The sequence below is a fragment of the Ursus americanus genome, chromosome 33 (genome assembly GCF_024610735.1).
Source record: "Ursus americanus isolate L20-20 chromosome 33, mUrsAme1.1.p, whole genome shotgun sequence".
In the NCBI taxonomy this organism is placed as follows: Eukaryota; Metazoa; Chordata; class Mammalia; order Carnivora; family Ursidae; genus Ursus; species Ursus americanus.
The window spans coordinates 30,537,548-30,557,300 of NC_142159.1; positions in this window are offsets into that span (position 1 = coordinate 30,537,548).

Sequence of the window (19,753 nt, forward strand, 5' to 3'; positions counted from 1 at the left end):
ATAGATGAGGAAGGTGAGACCCGGAGAGGTTAAGTAACTCTCGTGACGTCGACAGCTGTTTTAAATCCAGGCTCTCTGACACCAGGACAAACACCATCTGAGCCGTGCTGTGGGCAGGAAGGTGGGCTAGACCCACTCTGGGTGAGGGATGGAGGATGTGGGGAGGAAGAGGGGCCGATGAATATGAGATTGCACACTTGAGTACATTTCTGTTCTCTAGTATGAGCCAGTCTGGGGAAGAGGAACCCTCTACATCCATGTCCACTTTGGTGCTTTGAGGAAGCAGGTCAGCCTTGGCCCAGCCCTGGAATGAGGATGGCTTGTCCCTGGTGTTCAGACCCCATCTCCCTGCATGCCAGCATGTCAGCCTTGCAGCAGAAGCATTAGGAAGAGAAAGAGACCTACTAATAGCGGATGGGACAGGTTTGTCTTTCTCTGATGTGTTATTCTGAACAGGCTAGAAAGTAGCCTCAGATCCTGTCCCAGTGCCTAGACCCCCACCCCCACCCCTCTGAGATGCATTTGGCAGGGCATTCGTGTGGGCGTCTCTCTGACCAGGGTCTCGGGGGCTGAGCTGGATCGCAGGTGTGCTTGCATTCGCACCTTGTGCAAGAGAGGGATGGAAGTGAGAGAACATAGCACCATCACCCATCTCCTCCCAGGCTCCAGCGCGAGCTGGGTGTGAGCCTGACCACTGGCTACTGCTCTGCTCTCCCCTGCTGATGCACACTGCCAAAACCGTCCACAGCTGAGGTGCCAGCCAGCCCCAAGACTGACTTGGGGAGCAAGGTCTGGGCTGAGACCAGGAACGCGTCTGCGAACCTAGGCACCCAAACCTCTGCATCCCCCTTCTGTTGTCCTCTTTGTACACCTGCCTTTGGACATCTGCGCAGCTGGGATTTCAGGGGCCAGGTGTGAGTGTGGGTGTGAAGGTGAGTGATCCTGTTTAGTTTGCCACCCTCAGCCCAATCGCCCTACGTGCGAACTGGACACCTGCACATGCCTGACCCTAGGTGCACACTCACCTTCTGTGGCTCGTGTCTTGCTCTCAGGTGTGCTGCCCCCGTGTCTAATGGATGCAGGAGGCTGTTCCTGCCCAAGAGCCAAGGTCCACGGAGGAGCCATCATGCTAATCTGTGGTCGTGGCTCAGTGTGGAAGGTTATCAGGGCTCAGCAGGAGGCCAACTGTCTGGCAACAGCCCTGACACTGCTTTCAAAAGACAGTCCCCTCCACTCAGTTCTTCCCATGTTTGCCTGCACCTGTTCACTGACCCTTAGGTCTCCTCACCCCTGACCTTTAAACTGAGGTTCGGGGAGGAAAGGCTGGTGAAGTTTATCTCTAGATCTGAGAAGGTACCATGTAGCCTGTGCAGGGGGCCTCCCTTCCCTTCTGCAGGACCACCCCGACTCACCCCTGGCCTCTTTCATCCTGAACAGTCTGACAGTGGTGAAGGAGGGGCAAGAAGGCCCCAACTCTGGCTTTCGGAAGTTGGTTCCAGCTGGCAAGGTACAGGTGCTAAACTAAGCTAGCTCACCCAGCCTAACCTCCATATTGCTATCTGGCTCCACCTCTCTCTGGAGGACCAAGGCGGCTTCCTGAAAAGACCAGGACTGGGTTCAAAGCTCCCTGCAGGACCCCTTCTCCTCCAAGGGCCACGCCCTGACTCTCAGGAGACCCCCTTCCAGGGCTTAGGCTAATCAGTTCACCCTACCCCCACCCCTACCTGTTTCTCCCTCTTCATGGGAAATAGACCTCTCTGCCCACGGGATCAGAGCCACTTTCCCACAGGGATCAGTCATCCTTACTCCCAGACATTATACCCCTTCCACAAGGATCTGCTCACTTTCTCCCTCCTGTCCTCGTGTCCTGGTTTGGCACCTGGTAGCCTGTGCGCGCCTCTGCGCTTCTGACTGGAGCCAGAGGTCATAAGGACAGAATTTTGGCTCTAGAATCTCCCCCCGCCTGGAGTTCAGGTTTGGCACAACTTGGGGAACACAGGTGCGATCGGTGGCCAAAGCCCCTCCTCCGGCCCTCAGAGGCCCCGCCCCTGCCTCCCTCACGGCCACCGCGGCGCCATCGCTGGTCGCGGTCCCCCCGCTGGGGGCCCTCTGCCGCTGGGCCGGGGCCGGAGCCGCCGCCGCCGCCGCCGCCAGGGAGGGGGAGGGGGTCATAAATAACCCGCGGGGCGGCGCGGCCTGGGCGGTGCAGACGGTGACCCGAGACGTCCCCGAGGAGCGCGGGGCGGCCCGAAGACCCTGCTGCCCCCAACCCAGGCTCGGCCAGCCTTGACCGCCTCTCCTGGAGCTATCCGACCCCGTCCACAACTGGCGGTCCTGCCAGAAGCCTCCCTCCCATCTTGGAGTGCCTGCCTGTCTCCAGACTGTGCCCCGTAGAGCCCCTTTTCATCCATTCCTTCACCAATCAATCATTTATTGAGCACCAGATGTGGAACCCCAGGAAGAGGGATCCAGAGGTGAGGCTGGGAGATGCAGAAGGAGCGCAGTAGGGGCCTGCTCCCTCAGCCTTAGTCTTCCTGAGCTCATCAGGGTGGGAGAGCGGGGCCCAGACATGCCAGACACAGGAAGGCATGCAGGGACAGATCACACAGGGGTGGGCACAGCGGACACACCCATGTGCTCACACCCGTGTGCTCAGGCAAGCACCCAAAGCCAGCAACAGACGTGTCCATTCTCAAAGCTGCACACAGGACAGGGGCGTGCAGATGTGCTGACAGCTTGGCCACAAGCATGCACAGACAGCATATGTGCTCACTTACGCCACAGACAAGATGAAAGACACCACCAGCACCTGTGCAAACACATCCATAGACACACAGGCCTGCAGCATGAGCCCCAGATAGCTGTCATATTCAAGACAGCATGGCTGGGGCAAGGGTCTGGTTTAGGAAGGGTTAACCTGGGAGGTCAGAGGTCAGTGGTGGATCAGCTGGGGCTCCCTCGGACTCCCTGCCAGAGTGGCTGGAGCTTCCAGGAATGTGTCTGTTTCCAGCTGCAGGTCAGACACAGGAGGCGCTGCCTCGCTAGGACGTGCCTTAACCTTTGGCCAGCCACGAGCTGGCTGCAGGCCATGCCATCTCCGTCTCAGGAGTAGAGATGTTTCTGAGGCCAGTCTGTTCACTGACCTTAACATATGCTATTTAAAGGAGAAAAGAGATAGGACCTAGGGTCAACCTCACGTTCCCCCGTGGGTGTGCAGACTTGCGGCACCCACAGGGCACGTGCTGCCAGAGCACTGGTAGCATGATGTCCACCTGCTGTGTTGCACGGAAGCTCACTCCCACACACACACACGCTTTCTCAGACACACACAATGACACAGATGAGCTCAGCACGCAGGGTGCACTGGGTACAGAGGAAGTTGTCGATCTGGCCACAGGGGTGGGAGTCTGGCTACCCCCGGCTCTGCGTGCCTGGCCCCTCTTGAGGAGGAATGAAGACACCCACTCATGGGCATCACTGAGGACCGAGAGCAGCACCTGCCTCAGAGCAGCCTGCTGGGTGCTGTGGCCCCTTTTGGGCTTGGGTTACGCTGGGGTAGGCTGACACAGGTGGTAAGGAAAGCAGACTCTGCAGTGGCCCGAGATTTGGGTCCTCCTGGCCAGCCACTGAATTACCCAGTCTTCTCTGCCCTTTTGGACCTTAGTTTCTCCATCTGAAAATGAGATGGGGGCTCAAAATCTGTGGGTTCCCTTTGGCCCAGAGGAGAGCAGTCAGGGTGAGATGTGGCTACAGGTGTCCTGGTCAGCACAGTGAGGCAGGCCTGGCACACCCTAGATGCTTTCTCCATAAATGGCCCAGAGTGCAGGACCTGGGGCGGTTCACTCCAAGGTAGGGCCAAGCAAAGGGCAGGAGCAGAGTCTTCCTGGGCCCCTAGGGACAAGAGAATCTATCCCAGTGAATGGGCACGAGGGCTGGTTTCACCCCTTTCTCTCCCTGTGGACTTTGCTGGCCTGTTGCCTGTTGGGAGGACCCCTGGATGCAGCTATTGCCCTGCTGGGTGGATGTGGGCTCCAAAGCCCCATGTGGTCGTCATCCCTCATGGCACAAGCCTCTACAGCACCAGTCACCCCCTCTTTCAGATGTCAGGTCAGGGAGATGACCAGAGTGGAATAGCAGAGCTAGGGTGCAGCACGCAGACTCAGCTCCAGTCCCATTACACCCCATGTTCCAGGAATGTGCCATCGGGCTGGGTGTGAGCGACGAGGAGACCCTTACCTGAGAGTGTAGGGTTCCCTATGTGCTCGTGTGTGTCCATACTGTGTGCTTATACATGAATGTGCTTCCCTCCCAGTGTGACCATGGTCCTGCTGTCCACGTCAGCTCACTCTCAGCATAGATCCCACATGAAGGCCTTAGGGACCATTGCTCCTCACTGTGGGGATAAGCCCCGGAGGATTAATCCCGACTCGGCTGGTCACATGTTCGCTCTTTGCGTGGTCCCCTGTCTTGGCCTGGGCAGACAGAGACATTAGGGTGCACCACCCTCAGAGTCACGGGGCAGTGATCAGGCCCCCGTGGCTGGAGTGGGTGTTGGGGGAGGAGTGGGCTTGGAGTTGAGCGTGATGAGCATGACGGGGTGGAGTGGGCTCAGGTGGGCTTTCTGCCAGGATTGCTAGGTGGAAGTTGAAGGAGAACAGGGGACATTCAGCTAGGGACCCTCAGCATAGAGAGCCTGGAGGCAGAGGGAAACTGGAGGTGAGAGGCCTGTTGGTGGAGGGCTAGGAGGGTGGGCGGCTACAGCGGCTGTCTCTAGGCTCAGCTCTGAAAGACTCCCAGGCCGCACAGGGAGTCCAGGCTGGCCCTGGGAGCAACCGTGTATATGCTGGGCTTCCTGCCGAGTGTGAGCTCCCCATGAGCAAGACTTACCCATGTGTCAGCATTTGAGGGCTGCATACAGGGGTCCGTCCTGGTGTGGCCCACTCAGCCCAGCTTGATCTCCCTGGCCTGGGGCTGCACCAACCCTGCTCACCTCTTCCCGCACCACTTGTCTCCTGGGCTTCTGCCCGGGCAGGACTCTGAATACCCTCCTATCCCCAGAAGCTTCTTAAGAGTTTGGCCACAGGCATCCTCTTCATCAGAGAGAGAGAAAGTTCTCGAGCCTCTTGGCAGGGCCTCATCCACTATGCTCCAGCAGGATTGCAACTCTGCGCCTGCCTACACTGGGAGGAGGGGTGAGTGGTCCGGGTGTACCTCACACACAGTCCCGCCGTCAGGGTCACCAGGAAGACCAACAGTCACTTTGACAGGACCGGTTTGTCACATCAAGGGTTTTCAGAAGTAGCGAGCTGAGGTGGTCCGTGAGTTTCACTGTTTCCCGAGTCCAGCCCAGGCTGGCTTTTTGAGGTCATTGACCTAGCCTGACCCCATCCAAGGCCCAGGCCTCCTTGCCAATGGACCCATTCTTCCAAGGGCTAGTTGAGTTGGTGATACCCCTGTGGGGTGCACTGAGTGCACTGAGAGTTGTGAGTGCCTGTCTGGGTGTGAAGTTTCCTTTATTTTTTATTTGTAAAGATTTATTTATTTTGGCAGGGGGAGGGGCAGACAGAGGGAGAGGAGAAGCAGACTCCCCGCTGAGTGGGGAGCTGGATGCGGGGCCCAATCTCACGACCCTGAGATCCACCTGAGTTGAAACCAAGAGTAGAACCCTCAACCAACTGAGCCACCCAGACGCCCCTGGGTGTGAGGGTTCCTCTACTACTGCAAAACCGACTGAGTCCTCCATGGGTCAACTCCTCTTCCGCCCTGGTGTCTGCGGTTTCACAGCGGGGTGGCCCTGCTCATGGTGCCATGAGAACGGGAACTCTGTGACAGACAACCTTTTGAAGTTAGGGACGGTGCCCCAGGTGCAGTCTCCGAGGTGGGTAGGCTGAAGAGCACAGCCTGGTATCTTATGGGCTGAGACCCTGAGGAGAGCCCATCTGCAGAGGCCAGACCCACACCTACCTCCAGCAGGGGAAGGGCAGCAATTCCAGGGCTCTGTCCAAGACCACAACCTGGCACTTTCTCCGGGGCATTTAACAAAATTCCGGGTTGGCCCTGGGGACTTCCCACCTGCAGACTGGCCAGGCTGCTTGGAGGCCCCAGGGGAAGTGGGAGCAGAAGAGGCAGCTGGCAAGACTGGGGCTGGTGTGAGGGGGTTTTTACCTCTGCATGGAGGAATATGGACCTCCCCAAATGTGGAGTCCTCATGCCCCAGTCAGGACAAAGGAGCCTGACCTTCGATGCTCTGTGGACGTGCAGATGCTAGCAGATGTCAGCATGCTGTAGACCCTTCGAGGAGAACAGACAGACCATTCTTCCAGCCAGAATCTGAGTCTGCCACATGTTGGCAGTTGAGTTACTGTGTGTCTAAGGTCCAGCAGGTATGTGTGGGCTCCTGAGCTCCTGGGGTCTCAGAGACATGACAGGGTGATTCCTGACTGGTGAGGGGCAAAGCCAGGACGCCAGCTGGGTCATCCCATCTTCCAGCCAGGAACATGGCCCTCAGCAAACTTGTCAGCTTGTGCTTGATACCTACAGTTTTGGCCTCAACACGCTGGAATGTTCCTTCGTGCTTCTGGTTGGCGCCTTGCTGTGTATTAGTTGAGCTGTACTCACGGGCACATGAGTCCCTCAGATCAGCCTCACCTCTCCTTCCTGCCTCACCCACCCCTCACACACATGCTGGGTTGGGGGTAGATGGGTGGGGGATGGATGACGGGTGAGTGGCTAAGTGGGTGGGCTCTGTACTAGGCGCTCTTCTCTTTCGTGAGTACTGCTGCCGTTCCCTTTACAGACTGTGACCTGAATCTCTGGCTCCAGTCCTGACACTCAGGAGTCTATAGCCTGCCCTACGCATCCACCCCGCAGCCCTCTGAGCCCCTTTCCCGCCACCATGCTGTCTTCCCTGTCTCGCTTGCAGTCCCTCAGAGAGCAGGCACCACGCTCCTCCGCATTAGCCAAGCAGCAAGCCTCACTTGTGCTCCCTTCGAGATCCCTTTCCTCCATATACCTAGTCGGGCCCCTCTCACCTACGATATTTCTGTGATGCTCCCGGACTCTGCCCCCACACACCCAGTGCCTGATGGGCACATCTGGCCAACTTGCTCTGCAGGGGCTCCTTTGGGAGCAGTCCGGGACCCTTGGCCCCCAGGCCTTGCCTCTGCCCCAGGGCTCGACCTCCTGTTTCCCCGTCTTCCTTCAGTGCCTGAGCATGGCTGAGCTGTCGCCTTTGCCCGGAGCGCCACTCCCTGATATCACTGTTCTGTGGCCCCATTACCACTTGTGCAGCAACTTCTGCATTTGGGAGTCCTTTCCTCCATTGAAAAATTTCAAATTATATTTTATAACTTTATTGATAGAAAGACAAATATAATCCATGGTAGATTCATTATTCAATATTCATTATTATTATATATTTTTTCTCCTTCTGGTTTTAAGGGAAATTAAAAATAAAATGTTTTTGTGGTCTCTAAAAGCACCAGGGATCCAGGTTCTATGCTCTCTGTGCATGGTGGTAATGTTGGCTCTGCTACCACCTACTCATCTTCAAGACTCACAGCAGAACCCCTCCTCCAAGAAGCCTCCCTGGATTACCTTCCTTTCCTGTCAGTGTCCCCTGTACCCCCAGAACACCAGCACATACCCTGGACCCACAGGTTTCTTACTGTGTTGCTGAGGCCCTGGGCAGATGACGGTGCTCAGAGGGGCCAGGTGGAGCCCCCTTGGGGAAGCTGATTTGGGTGACTTCACTGAGAAGCGATTCTGGCAGGCTGGTACAGAAGCTGGGCTGGAAGGGTCAGTGGTAGAGGGAGGTGGTGTTGACACAGACTGAGATTCTGAAGAAAGACCTGACCTCTAGGGAGGGGCAGGCAAGGCCAGCAGACATCACTCCCAGTTCTGGGTGAGTGGCAAGAGCCTAGGCCCAGAGTGCCCAGAGCTGCCAAGACCTCCCCACGTCTGCCTGTGGGGACTCTGCCTGTGTCTGCACCTGCAAGTAAAGCTGGGCCAGGCCATCACCTCCCTGGAGTCGGGGGTTTGACTTCCCTCTTTCCGGGCCCCGTCCTCCAGCCATTTGGCGCCCAGGGTTCCCAGGCAGGTTCAGCTGCCCCCAGTCCCTGAACCCTACCCTGGCCCTGGCCAGGTTCTCAAAGGTCTCCCAGGGAGGGAGGGGCACAGACATACACACGCCTGGGTGCACACCGAGCCTCTGTCTTGACCCCCGAGTGCCGAGCCTGGGGATCGAGTAGTGGCCACTCAGCCTGGTGATGTGGGGTTGGGGATCTAAGGGCCGTTACAGCCCAGGTCCAGGGGATGCCTAGGCTCCTGGTGCCTGCCCATGGTGACAGGAAGCACTCAGACCCCTGGGCACCATCAGGCTGCTCTGAACAGCACGGGAGGATTCCAGAGCAGAGGACTCACCCCTTCCCCCAATCCCAGTGCCTGCAGCACTGAGGCCAAGACTAATAAAACACCCCCTCACAGGAGACAGCTTTATCTTGTTGATCGGAAGTCTGCCAGCCCAATTTATGATGGAGCATAAGCTCTCCAAATCTGAATTTATGCGCCGTAGTATAACGACAGGTCAATGGGATTAAAAGTGGGCTTGTGAGAGGGCCACGGCGGCTCAGTCCTCGGTGCTGCCACAGGAACCTCATGGCCTGAGTCCCTGCACCCAAGGGAGGACAGCCCAGCCCAGCCCAGCCCAGCAGCAGGACAGGAAAAGGGAGGGCAGGGGAGAGATCAGCCTGAGAAGGGGAAAGAGGGTGGGAGGCAGGCAGGAGAAGCTGACAGAGTGGGACACGGGGCCTGGGGCTACTGCCGGCCTGGACCAGCAGACACTAGGGAAGAAGGATGAGGACAGGGAGGGAGCAGAGGCTTCCGTGCAGGGACAGGGGAGCTTTCTCTCACCACCAAGTCCTGGGCTAGCCCCTTGGCCCTGAGAACAGGTAGGAGATGGCCTCGAGGCAGGCTGAAGGACAGAGTTCTGACCCCGGCCCAGGGGCCCAGCTCAGTCAGGCCCACCTCCCTGGCCCTCTCCTTGACACCCTCTGTCTTCGGCACCCCGTGGAGTCCTGGGTAAGGGTGAGGGAGGGGTGTGCTCTGTCCAAGTGGGGGCCTGAGCACCCGTCTAACGTGAGACTGGCTTTCTGAGCTCAGGCTAGACCCTGACTTCAGGATTTATACAAATAAACGAAATGAAAAGTGCTGGCAGCCCTGATCTGATTACAGAGTCATTCATTCTTTGGTCGTTAATAATTTGTGCAATAAAGGATTGCGGCCGCTCAGTGTGAGGAGGAGGCAGTGGCCCAGCCTTCCCTTGGCGCCGGGGCCGCGGGAGCTGGAAACATAAATTATTAGTTTCTTATCGCTCAGCCTGCCATCGCTCATGCTGCCAGGGGCCTGGCAGGAGCCAGCAGCAGTCCCACCGCCTGCCTTGGCCTGACTCTCAGCCGCTGTATGCTGTGGAGACTTTGGGTGGGGACCCTCATTGCCCCTCCCCCAGCCCCTCACTGGCGGGACCCCGGACCTTCAGTGTAGGCTCAGGGGCTGCAGCTGGCACTGAGGCCAATTCTGGAGCTAGGGGAGCTCCGGGGTTTTAGTGCTTGTGCCCTGAGCCACAGATCCTCTCTCTTTGTAAGTGAAGCCAAACCGCGGGAGGTTGGTCAAGCGACTGCACACTCCTGGCCCGTGGTACTTGCTCAAAAAGGGCGGTGGTCATTACGAGCAATACAATAGAGGCCCACAAACCGCCCCCCACCTTGGCCCACCCCCCTGGTCCAGGGAGAGGAAAGGTCTGTATCCGGGTGTCACTCCTCTGGGTGTGAGCATGCCTCCCCGGGTGACTCAGAGCACGCGCCCGTGGCGGCCTGCGCACAGCTGCAGGCATGGCACTCGCTCCCTGGCTCATTGTGTTTTCCCGCGTCCAGCACTGGGCTCTTGGTCTGGCAGGCAGGCGTAGAGCAAACAGTCTAGGCGGGGTGCTCAAGGAGGTACCGGTGCCCAGGCTGCAGCAAGGTGGGGGCTGTCGGGGTGGCTGGCACAGTGTGCTGTGCCCCCGGCCGTGCATCTGTACCCCAGGAGCTGCTGAGGTGTGCAGAGGTGGGGGCTGAATGCAAAGGCTGCAGGGGACTGTTCCAGCCCAAGCAGTGATTAAGGCAATTATGGTAATTACAGAAATGAGCGCCCTCAGGCGGGGTTCCCAGCCTGTCCACTGTGGTTCCCTGTCTCTACCCACAAACTGGGGAGGCGGAGGCAAGGTTGGGAGATTGGGGTGGGGGGCTCCAGACTCCAGATATCCTGGATGGAGGATGTGGAAGGAGTGAGTGTGTGGGCACTGACACCTGCCTCTTCCCAGCTAATGTGCCTCCTGTCTAGGCTTGCTTCCTGGGGGATGGGGTTATACCTGGATCCTGCCGCAGACCCACCAGGTTGTGCGCCCTGGTGTTTGGAGGCGTGCTGTACAGAGTGCCTGGGCTGCATGCCCAGGGCCCTGAACCTACCACTTCTTGGCTGCCTGGCCTTGGGAAGACCTTTAACCTCTCTGAGTCTCAATTTGTAGAACGGGAAGAATTAAATAAGACAATTAATATGTGTCAAGCACCTACTGTGTGCCAGGCATCCCAAGTCTGCATAGGGTGGGATGGAGACGCCTCATCCCAGCAGCCATGCCAGCAGCCTGCAGGGTCTGGGTCTGAGCCCAAATGACCCTGGCAGAGATCCTACTCCGTCCACATCCAAACAGTCCACCCCTTCCCAGAACTGACCTCTTCTTAGCAGCCCCAGAAGGTCCCCACTTAACACATTCAGCCTGTCCTCTGGCTCCCTGAACACCCAGAGACAGTTGCAGTGGGCTCTTTTATGCCCTGTGCTCTCACCCTGCCGTCCCCGTCATTTCTGGGTCAGCATCAAGTGACGGATTTTCCTTCTCAATGGTTGCATTTTCCTGCTTCCTTGCATGCCTGGTGATTTTTAATCGGGTGACTGGGATTGTGAACTTTGATGGGTGCTGACTATTTTTCAGAAACATTCTTTTACTTTGCTCTGGACATCAGGAAGTCAGTTGGAAGAAGTTTGGCCCCTTCAGGTCTTGCTTTTAAGCTTTGCCGAGAGAACCAGAACAGCGCTTGGTCTAAGGCTAATTTTGTCCCATTTTACTGCAGCAAGACCCAACTGGTACTCCGCCCCAGTGGGGTGAGGTCGTCTGGACTGCCCGCCGGACCAAGCACTCCCCACAGCCCCGTGTGAGCTCTGGGCAGGACTCTGTGACAGTCTCTGAGGTTTCCCGGCCCGAAGCACATTCCTCACGCTCTGCAGATCTCTCCAGGACGCGCTCCTCTCCTGGGCTCCCTCCTGCAGACTCTAGCTGCCTTGGCTTCCTCGGACTCCCAGCTCCATCTCTGCCCTTGGGGGGACCCCTGGACCTGCGGGGTCCCCTCCCTGCACCACAGCTGGAAATGCTCAGGAAGTGAGCTGGGGCCTCGCAGGGACTCCTCCTCCTTCATCAGCTGAGGTCCAGTGTTTTGAGGGCCATGTTTTCTGTATTTTATCTGGTGTTTGAGTTGTTTCTGGCAGGAGGGTAAGTCTGGCTGCTCTGTCTTGTCCGAGCGTCTGTCCCATGAGTGTGCCTACAATGTGCTCCAGACCTGGTGCAGGGCCTTGCACATAGGAGGCTCTCCATGCATGTTTCCTGAGCATGCCTGGACCGCTTATGTGACCCAGCTCCATGGCCCCTACAACCTGCAGCACAACAGACCCTTGGCCCCATCACTTGCTGACCCACCACAGCCTGGTAAAGGCTGGGTCAGCCTGAACTTCAGCCCAGGGAGGGAGCTTCAGAGGGGGTTCCATGGTCAGAGGCCTGGGAGCCGCAGCTCCCTGAAGCACTCCCAGCCTGGTATCCACTGGTCACTTCTACCTCCAGGACTTTTCGGTCAATCTCTGTTGCCTGGGGTGACTAATAGCTTTGCTGTGGGGACCAGGAGGACAGGGAAAGAGGAAAAGGGCCACGGCACATGAACTGTGAAGGTCACCTATGCCTGGAGCAGCAAGAGCTGGGAGTGGGGGCTGAGTCCACATGGGGAGAGCCGGATGAGCCGTGGACCAGGGGTCCATCCCTCAGCTGGGAGGGCTTCCTCACCAGTGCCCTAGGGTGCTGGCACTAGGGAAGAAAATTCAGTCTTGGACAGTCCCTGAGAGTGGAGAGCTTCAAAGATGCCGGGTTTGTTTTATTACCTGGAAGTGGTTACTCTGTAGATTGTAGGAACAGCAGCTTTGGTCATAAGCACACACACGTGCCACACAAGGGCATGCACTCCCTAACGTGCGGACATACACAGCACAGGCAGGAGTGGACATTGTCTCAAACAGACGTGCGTTCAGATCTTGGCCTGTCACTGCTCAGGGACTCCAAGGACAGGGTGTTTCTGACACAGGGAACTCGGAGGGGTGGGACTCATCAGGGCTGGCCCTCTGGCCAAAGCAGCAGCCTTGGGCATCGTACCTGGAGGAGGTGGACATCTGACCTGCAGGCAAACCGGGGTCTTGGCTTCTAGCTCTGCAGGCAGGTGGGCAGACGGTGTCAGGAATGGGATATTCCAGATCAGGGCGGAGGGACAGAATACAGGGGAGTGAGGGCACCATCCACCTGAGTCGTGGGCTTGAACCGGGCTCTGTTTCTTCTGTTTGGGGGACATGTTGGACCCAAAGGCTCCAATGAACCAGACATTCTTTGAGTGGCAGGTCAACCTCTTTCTCAGAGAGAGAATCTGGTGTCAGTTCAAAATGCCACCCACCGGGGTGCCTGGGTGGCTCAGTCTGTTGAGTGTTCGCCTTTGGCTCGGGTCATGATCCGAGGGTCCTGGGATGGACCTGCTCAGCGGGGAGCCTGCTTCTCCCTCTCCCTCTGCCACTCCCCCTGCTTGTGCCCTCTCTCTCTGTCAAATAAATAAATCTTAAAAAAAAATGCCACCCACCTTCAGCACAGCCAGCATCACCCCACGTCAGAGGCTTACATGGGGGGGAGGGTGCTACCCCCAGCCGCCCCTGGGGAGTTTAGAGGCCAGTGTTACTCCCGGGAGGTGACATCTGTTCCCACGAGGCACTATTTTCAAGGGCAGTGACTATGGGGAGCTCAGTGCCCAAATAGCACAGACACCACAGGCCCTCTGCCCAGGCGTTTTCCTCCTAAGCCTTGAGCTGTCCGTCTGATGAGACCCCTCCTGCTTGTCCCACTCCTGCTCCCCTTTAGAGTCTTAGGCCTCCCCTGAGTGTGGCCTTGTGGGCGGCCCTCATGGGATCCTGCTATTTCTCCACTGGCCTCTCCCGGACCGTCCAGAACGTTCAACCTGTCATTTCTCGACTCATTAACTCCACGGCCCCACTGCTTGCAAGGTGAAAACACGTTTATTCTTTCTCCCTGGTTTGTGCAGTCAGCGCTAAGTCTGCCTCTGTGCCAGGCACAGTGGCGCAACCCCAGGGACAAAAGTGAATGGTTCACACGGCCCTTTCTTCCAGGTGTGGGAATCGGAAAAGGAAGCAGGCTGGACCACCCACAATCCGGAACAGCACTTTGACACCAGTCTCCTCTGTCCAGCTCTACTCATCCTTCCATGCCAGTTTCAAATGCTGCTTCCTCTTTGAAGCTTCCTGGATCTCTCTGGTCTGGATAAGTCCATTGTCGAACTTCTGAGCACACTTCCCTGCATTTCCAGAGCTCTGACTCTGGATCTAACTTGCACAGGAATCCGATAGTCCTACCTGAATTGTGAGCCCCAGAGGGGTCTCCTCTCTACCCCAGGGGCCAGCCAGCCCTCAGGAGGCCTTGGAAGTAAGTTCACAATGACTCTGCATTTCACAAGCATAATCTTGAGTGCCCTTAGAGCAACCTGTGCAGCAGGTGTTCTTTCCACCTCCTTTTACAGATGACAGCTGGCGGGTGGCCGAGCAACTTTGAGGTCTGGTCCTCTGGACCTCTGTGCTTTAGCAAAGGGGCCCACAGCTGCTCGGGCCAAGGCCTGCCCCTGAGCTCGTCATTTGATTATTAACTAACCCTTGAGTCATCAGCTAAGGAGTTCTCATGGATTCCTGGGCTGAAGCAGAAGAAAGCAGGGGATCCAGAAGGGTTCAGAGGAGCCGTTGGATATCATCCTGCTGCCTAGAGCTGGTGTTGAGAGCTGCCTGACCTCTGGACACCTCAAGTCCAGAGGCTGCAGTTAGTATGGGCAAGGGTTCATTTGACTTCTGACGCTGCTGGAGGCTGCTTTGTCACCGTCATCTTGCCTCTGCGCTCACGAGCTGCCTGCTTCCTTCTCCAGCACCAGCCAAAGCTCAGAGACACCCAGCCCCTCCTCCTTTCCGCCTCAGCACCCCATTCTGTGGCTCACCACAATTTTCTGATCCCTCCAGCCCCTCCTCTGGGGATATAGCCTCTTCTCTCTACAGCCTTGCCTGGACTCTGCATCCCAGCTGCTTCAAGGCTCAGCCCCCACCCCACCCACCATTACTACTCTGCAAGGCGGACAGGCTGGCTCAGCACACACACAGAATCACACACACACGTCTTTTGACCAAGAGTGCACGTTAGGTCCACAAATCCACTAACTTGGCCCTCACCAGGCGATGTGCTAACAGAGACAATTCACCCGGGTTTCCCTCTCCCAAGCCCAGAAACCCTAAATGGGGCACCCCCACCCCCACTCTGTGTGGTCGCTTCCAGACTGATTTCATTTATCACTGGCTGAGGGTGAGTAATTTTATCGTGAAACACAGTTCAGGGTGATAGATGAGGGAGTGGGACAGGTGACCGCCTCACTGCCTCCCTCCCCTTGGAGAGGAGGCTGGAAGAAGATGCTTGCCCTTTTATAGGGGAGCACCCTTGGAGTGGGATGAGGAGGGAGGAGCCAAGATAGAGTGGCTGGCAGGGCCAGGGTGGGAGTGGGTTAGGGAGGCAGAGGATGAACACTAGGTCCAGGAACCCATGAGGAAAATGAGGCAAGGCCCAGGTAGAAGTGGACAAGTCCTTCCCCCAAATCTTGCTCAGGGCTGAGGCCCACAAGGTCCTACTGGGGTGGCACAGGTATGTGGCTCCAGTGTCCAGACAGAGAAAGTGGAGAAAAGTTTTCTCTGAAAACCTCCATAATCTTTTCTCGTCTTAGTCTTTACCTTGTCTTCTATTTGCAGTGAAATTCTCTGAATCGATAGCCCTTTTCAACAGTGTCCATCTCACTACCATGAGCATACCTTTCCAAAATAACAACCAACACTATCCACACTCGTCATATACATTTAGAGCCTATAGTTTTGGATTTCCTGGAGCCTCTTCCAGCTCCAATTAGGATTCTAGCTTGCGTGGCTGCCAGTGGTGGTAGGGGGAGAGTGCTGGCCTGCCCACCCACCACCAAGGTCTCTAGCCATGGTGGGGTAGCTGAGGGCTGCACGGGAGGGTGCTGGCAGGCGCAGGGTGCCCAGGGAACAAGTCTGCCCCTATTTGTATGGTATGAGAAGTTCCTGGGGTTCGGGAAGGGGAATGAAGGCTTTTTCCTAGGTGTGATCAGCCAGGGGGTCAGCTCCTACCCCCAGCGTCGTGGGACCTGGCAGATTGCCCCATGGCTAGACATCAGGACAAACACATTCAGCCCTACAGGAGTCTGCGGGGAGGGGCATGACCGTTGGCTGGCTGGTGGGCGCCCTCCTAGCGGCACGCGTTGGAGCGCGCTGACAACCTCGCTGTCACCGCGGTTGACAAGCACCGAGAAAGACAGTCCCCGCCGCCCCCAACGGGGGCGGGAGACTTGGGGGGAGGGTGGGGGTCTGGCGCAGGAGCAGAGCTGTCCCCAGGCAGCCGGGCAGCGCGTCCCCGGAGGCCGCCGGCGGCGCAGCGGAGGCGCCAGGCGCGTCCGGGAAGTCTGGGCGGCCGTCCGCCCGCAGCTGCCCCCAGGTCCTGCGGCCGAGCCAATCGCGACGACTCGCCGGCGGCGGCAGCTCCCCCTTCCAACCCCCAGCCCGGCGCGCCGGTAGCTTAACCCTTCCCTTTCCGTCCCCCTCCGGGTCGGGAGGCGGGCCAGGGGACTGGCTGCTCGGATCCCAGGTGATTCAGCCTGGGTGCTTGGCGCGGAGCCGGGGTGGGGGAGGGCCCGAATCTGGCCTTCGGAGCTTGGAGTGTCCCAGGGGCCTGCTTATACTGCCCAGACAGAAGTGCTGGTGGGCAGCCTCAGCAAGCTGCCAGTACAGGACCGGCCCAGCTGGGTCCTCTGGCCCTATCTGTGGTCAGTGCCATCTCCCCAGTCACTAAGGAGACCACCCCTTGTCTACGGCCATACCTCCCTGAACGGGCGATCTCCTCTGATCTCGGAAGCTAAGCAGGGTCAGGCCTGGTTAGTACTTGGATGGGAGGAGACCACCCCTCATTCCTTGGTCCCATACACCGCCCTGCCCTGTCCCCCCAGGTTCTCTGCAGCCACATCTGCTCTCCTGTCCTTCCTCCCAACCTCACGGATAGCAGGAATGACACACCAGTAACGAGGACTGGTTTTACTAGTATTACTCGTGTGTTAGGCACTGTGCTGTCCCTTCACATCAGTCGCCGTGTTGCCCAGGTGATGGACGAGAGGCTAAGGACTTGGCCAAAGTCACAGTGGAGGAAGCTGAACAGGATCCTGTCTCCTGCTCAGGACTAGCGTCCCGCTCATCTCCGCTCCTGCACCCTCCTCCCCTCCCTCCCTCCCACTGCTGTTGTGTGGATAGATCTAACCCAGTTTGTGCATCCGTTCATCAGTTGGTGGGTATTTGGGTTGTCTCCGTTTTTGGCCGTTGCGAATAGTGAACGTACGTGTATATGTATTCGATACCAGTTTTCAGTTATCCGGCAGGCACACGGCTAGGAGTGGAATTGCTGGATCATAACGGCAATTCTGTGTTTAACTTTTTGAGGAAACACCAAATTGTTTTCTTCAGTGGCTGCACCATTTTGCATTGTCACCAGCACTTGTTCTTTTTCTTTTCCTTTTTAAAAAACATTATTTCTATTCTTGTGGATGTGGAGCGGTACCTGGCTTATTTATGTATTTGTTTTCTCAGCTGAACGGTGGTTTCAGGTGGCAGTGATTTACCGGTAGGGTGGGAGAGGTCAGGCTGCCTGGTGGTGGGGTGAGGACTGTATACACTGCCTCTGATGGCTCTCACAACCCTTCTGGGGGGCACTATTCTCTCTGTGACAAAATACCCTCACGGAGAGTGGGAGACTTGCTCAGGGACATTCAGGTGCTTACTGGGGAAAATTTTGCTGATTCCAAAGCCTCCTTTTCCTCTATTCCCTGCTGTCCCTATAAGTCTTAGGAATTAGGCTGGTCCCCAGATGAGCTCAAATGGCCAAACCTGCACGCCGTGGCAACAAAATTCCAACCCAGAAGTGGGGGATCTGGTTAGATGTCAGAACCAAATTTCTATAGGCAGATACTTTCTGGAACGTGAGCCCCTTTCTGGGAATTTGGGGTCTAGAATAAGACCAGAATTTTGGGAACCTGGCCATTGCTATGATCCCCCCCCCCCCCCCCCCCCCCGCCGCTTCCCTTTTGCTCCCCTTCGTTCCCACTTTATCTTCTGGAACTCTTCAGCAGTGTGCGGGAAATCCAGGGGTTGGAACGGCATTTCAAGGAGGAGCAGCGCCCCCTCGTGGCGGCGCTGTGTTCCTTCGCGAAGGACCCACAGCGGGTCCACCCTGGGAAATCAGGACCAGGGATGGGGATGGGCGCCCTCTCAGGGACAGAAGGCAAGTGCTTGTGGTATCTAGGGACAGGACACGGACGCGAAGAGGGTGGGAGTAGGGAGCCCCTCAGTCATCCAGGTATTGGAGGAGGAAACGCAGGTGAAAGCAGGCACATGGGCCCAGCACCCCCAAGCCCCAGGGGCCCTGGTGTCTTGGGTGATGGGAAGGGATATCAGGTAACCCTGGAGCCTCACCAGACTTCGGGGGAGCAGGGGCCTCTTTGGACCTCACAGGTTTGAGGGTGGGAAGGGGCCTCCACAGTCGTATTTTCAAGGCTCTGGCTCCAGAGAAGCAGTGACCTAGGGTAGGCCCTACCACCCTTCTGCTGCTCTTCCCAGTGTCGAGGCTGCCGAGAAGAGTCTGCTGACACAGCAGATGAAGCTCTGAGGGATAGAAGGCCTTGTTTCAAATCACAAAACTGTGAGACCAGGATCTGGGGCCACTGGGACTTGGACCATCCTGGGCGGCTGGCACAGTGCTCATCCATGAGCCCTGGTGGCTTTGCGTGGTCCTTATTCTCACTGCTTGGGAGAACATTGCAAAAACAGAGGGAACTCGGGCTGCAGTGGTTTAGTCCAGAGCCACATCTGTCTCACTGACAGACCCCTCATTTGGCCTAAATTCCAGGTCCCCCTAGCCCAGAGCTAAGCTCTTTCTGGGCTTGGTCACTGGTGATGCTGTCTGTGGCTCGTGATACCCCTCTCCCTGGATCTCTCTCTGACTTGGACTCTTCCATGTCCCCATGCACAAGCCTCGTACTCAACCTTGTCTTTGGCACTTAGAACACTTTAGAAATGTTTTTCTTTCTTTTTTAAAAAAGATTTTATTTTTATTTATGAGAGAGGGCAAGGGTGGGGGGAAGAGAAAGAGAGTGGGGGAAGGAGCAGAAGGAGAGGGACAAGCAGACTCCATGCTGAGCTGGGAACCTGCTGTGGGGCTCGATCTCACAACCCTGAGATCATGATCTGAGCCAAAACTCAGAGTCAGACGTTTAACTGACTGAGCCACCCAGGTGCCCCTAGAAATGCAGAGCTTTAGAATGCATTCAAACTTAATTTGTTATCAAGTTAAAATAGAATGTTAAAATGTAAGCTATTACATGTAAGCCTTATGGTAATGACAACCCAGAAACCTATAGTGGGTATACAAAAGATAAAGAGAAATGAGTCTAAGCATAGCACTAATGAAATTCATCAAAGGACAAAGGAAGAGAGCAAGAGAACAAAGGAACAGAGAGGAACTACAAAAACAGCCACAAAACAATTAATAAAATAGAAATAAGTACACTCACCTATCAAATAATTACTTTATGTATAAATGGACTACATTCTCCAATCAAAAGACATAGCATGACTAAACATATAAAAAAATAAGACCCATCTATATGCTGCCTATAAGACTCACTTTGGATATAAGGACACAGACACACTCTGAAAGTGAAGGGATGAATAGAGGTGTTCCATGCAAATGGAACCCCAAAGGAAACTGGGATAGCTATACTTATAGCAGACAAAACAGACTTTTGTAAAAAAAGATTTTATTTATTTGAGAGAGGGAGAGAAAATGAGGGGAGGAGCAGGGGGAGAGGGACAAGCAGACTCTGTGATTAATATAGATGCAAAAATCCCAAACAAAATGTTAGCAGACTGAATTCAGTAATACATTAAAAGGATCATACATCATGATCAAGCAGGATTTATTCCAGGGATGCAAAGATGGTTCAATATTCACAAATCAATCAATCTGATATATCATGTTAACAAAATGAAGGATAAAAATTATATGACCATCCTAATAGATGCAGAAAAAGCATTTCAAATTTCAACATGCACTTAAATTAAAAAAAAAAAACTCTCAACAAAGTAGGTATAGAGGGAATGTATGTCAACATAATAAAGGCTACACATGACAAGTCCACAGCTAACATCATACTCAACAATGAAAAGCTGAAAGCTTTTCCTCTAAGATCATGAACAAGACAAGGATGCC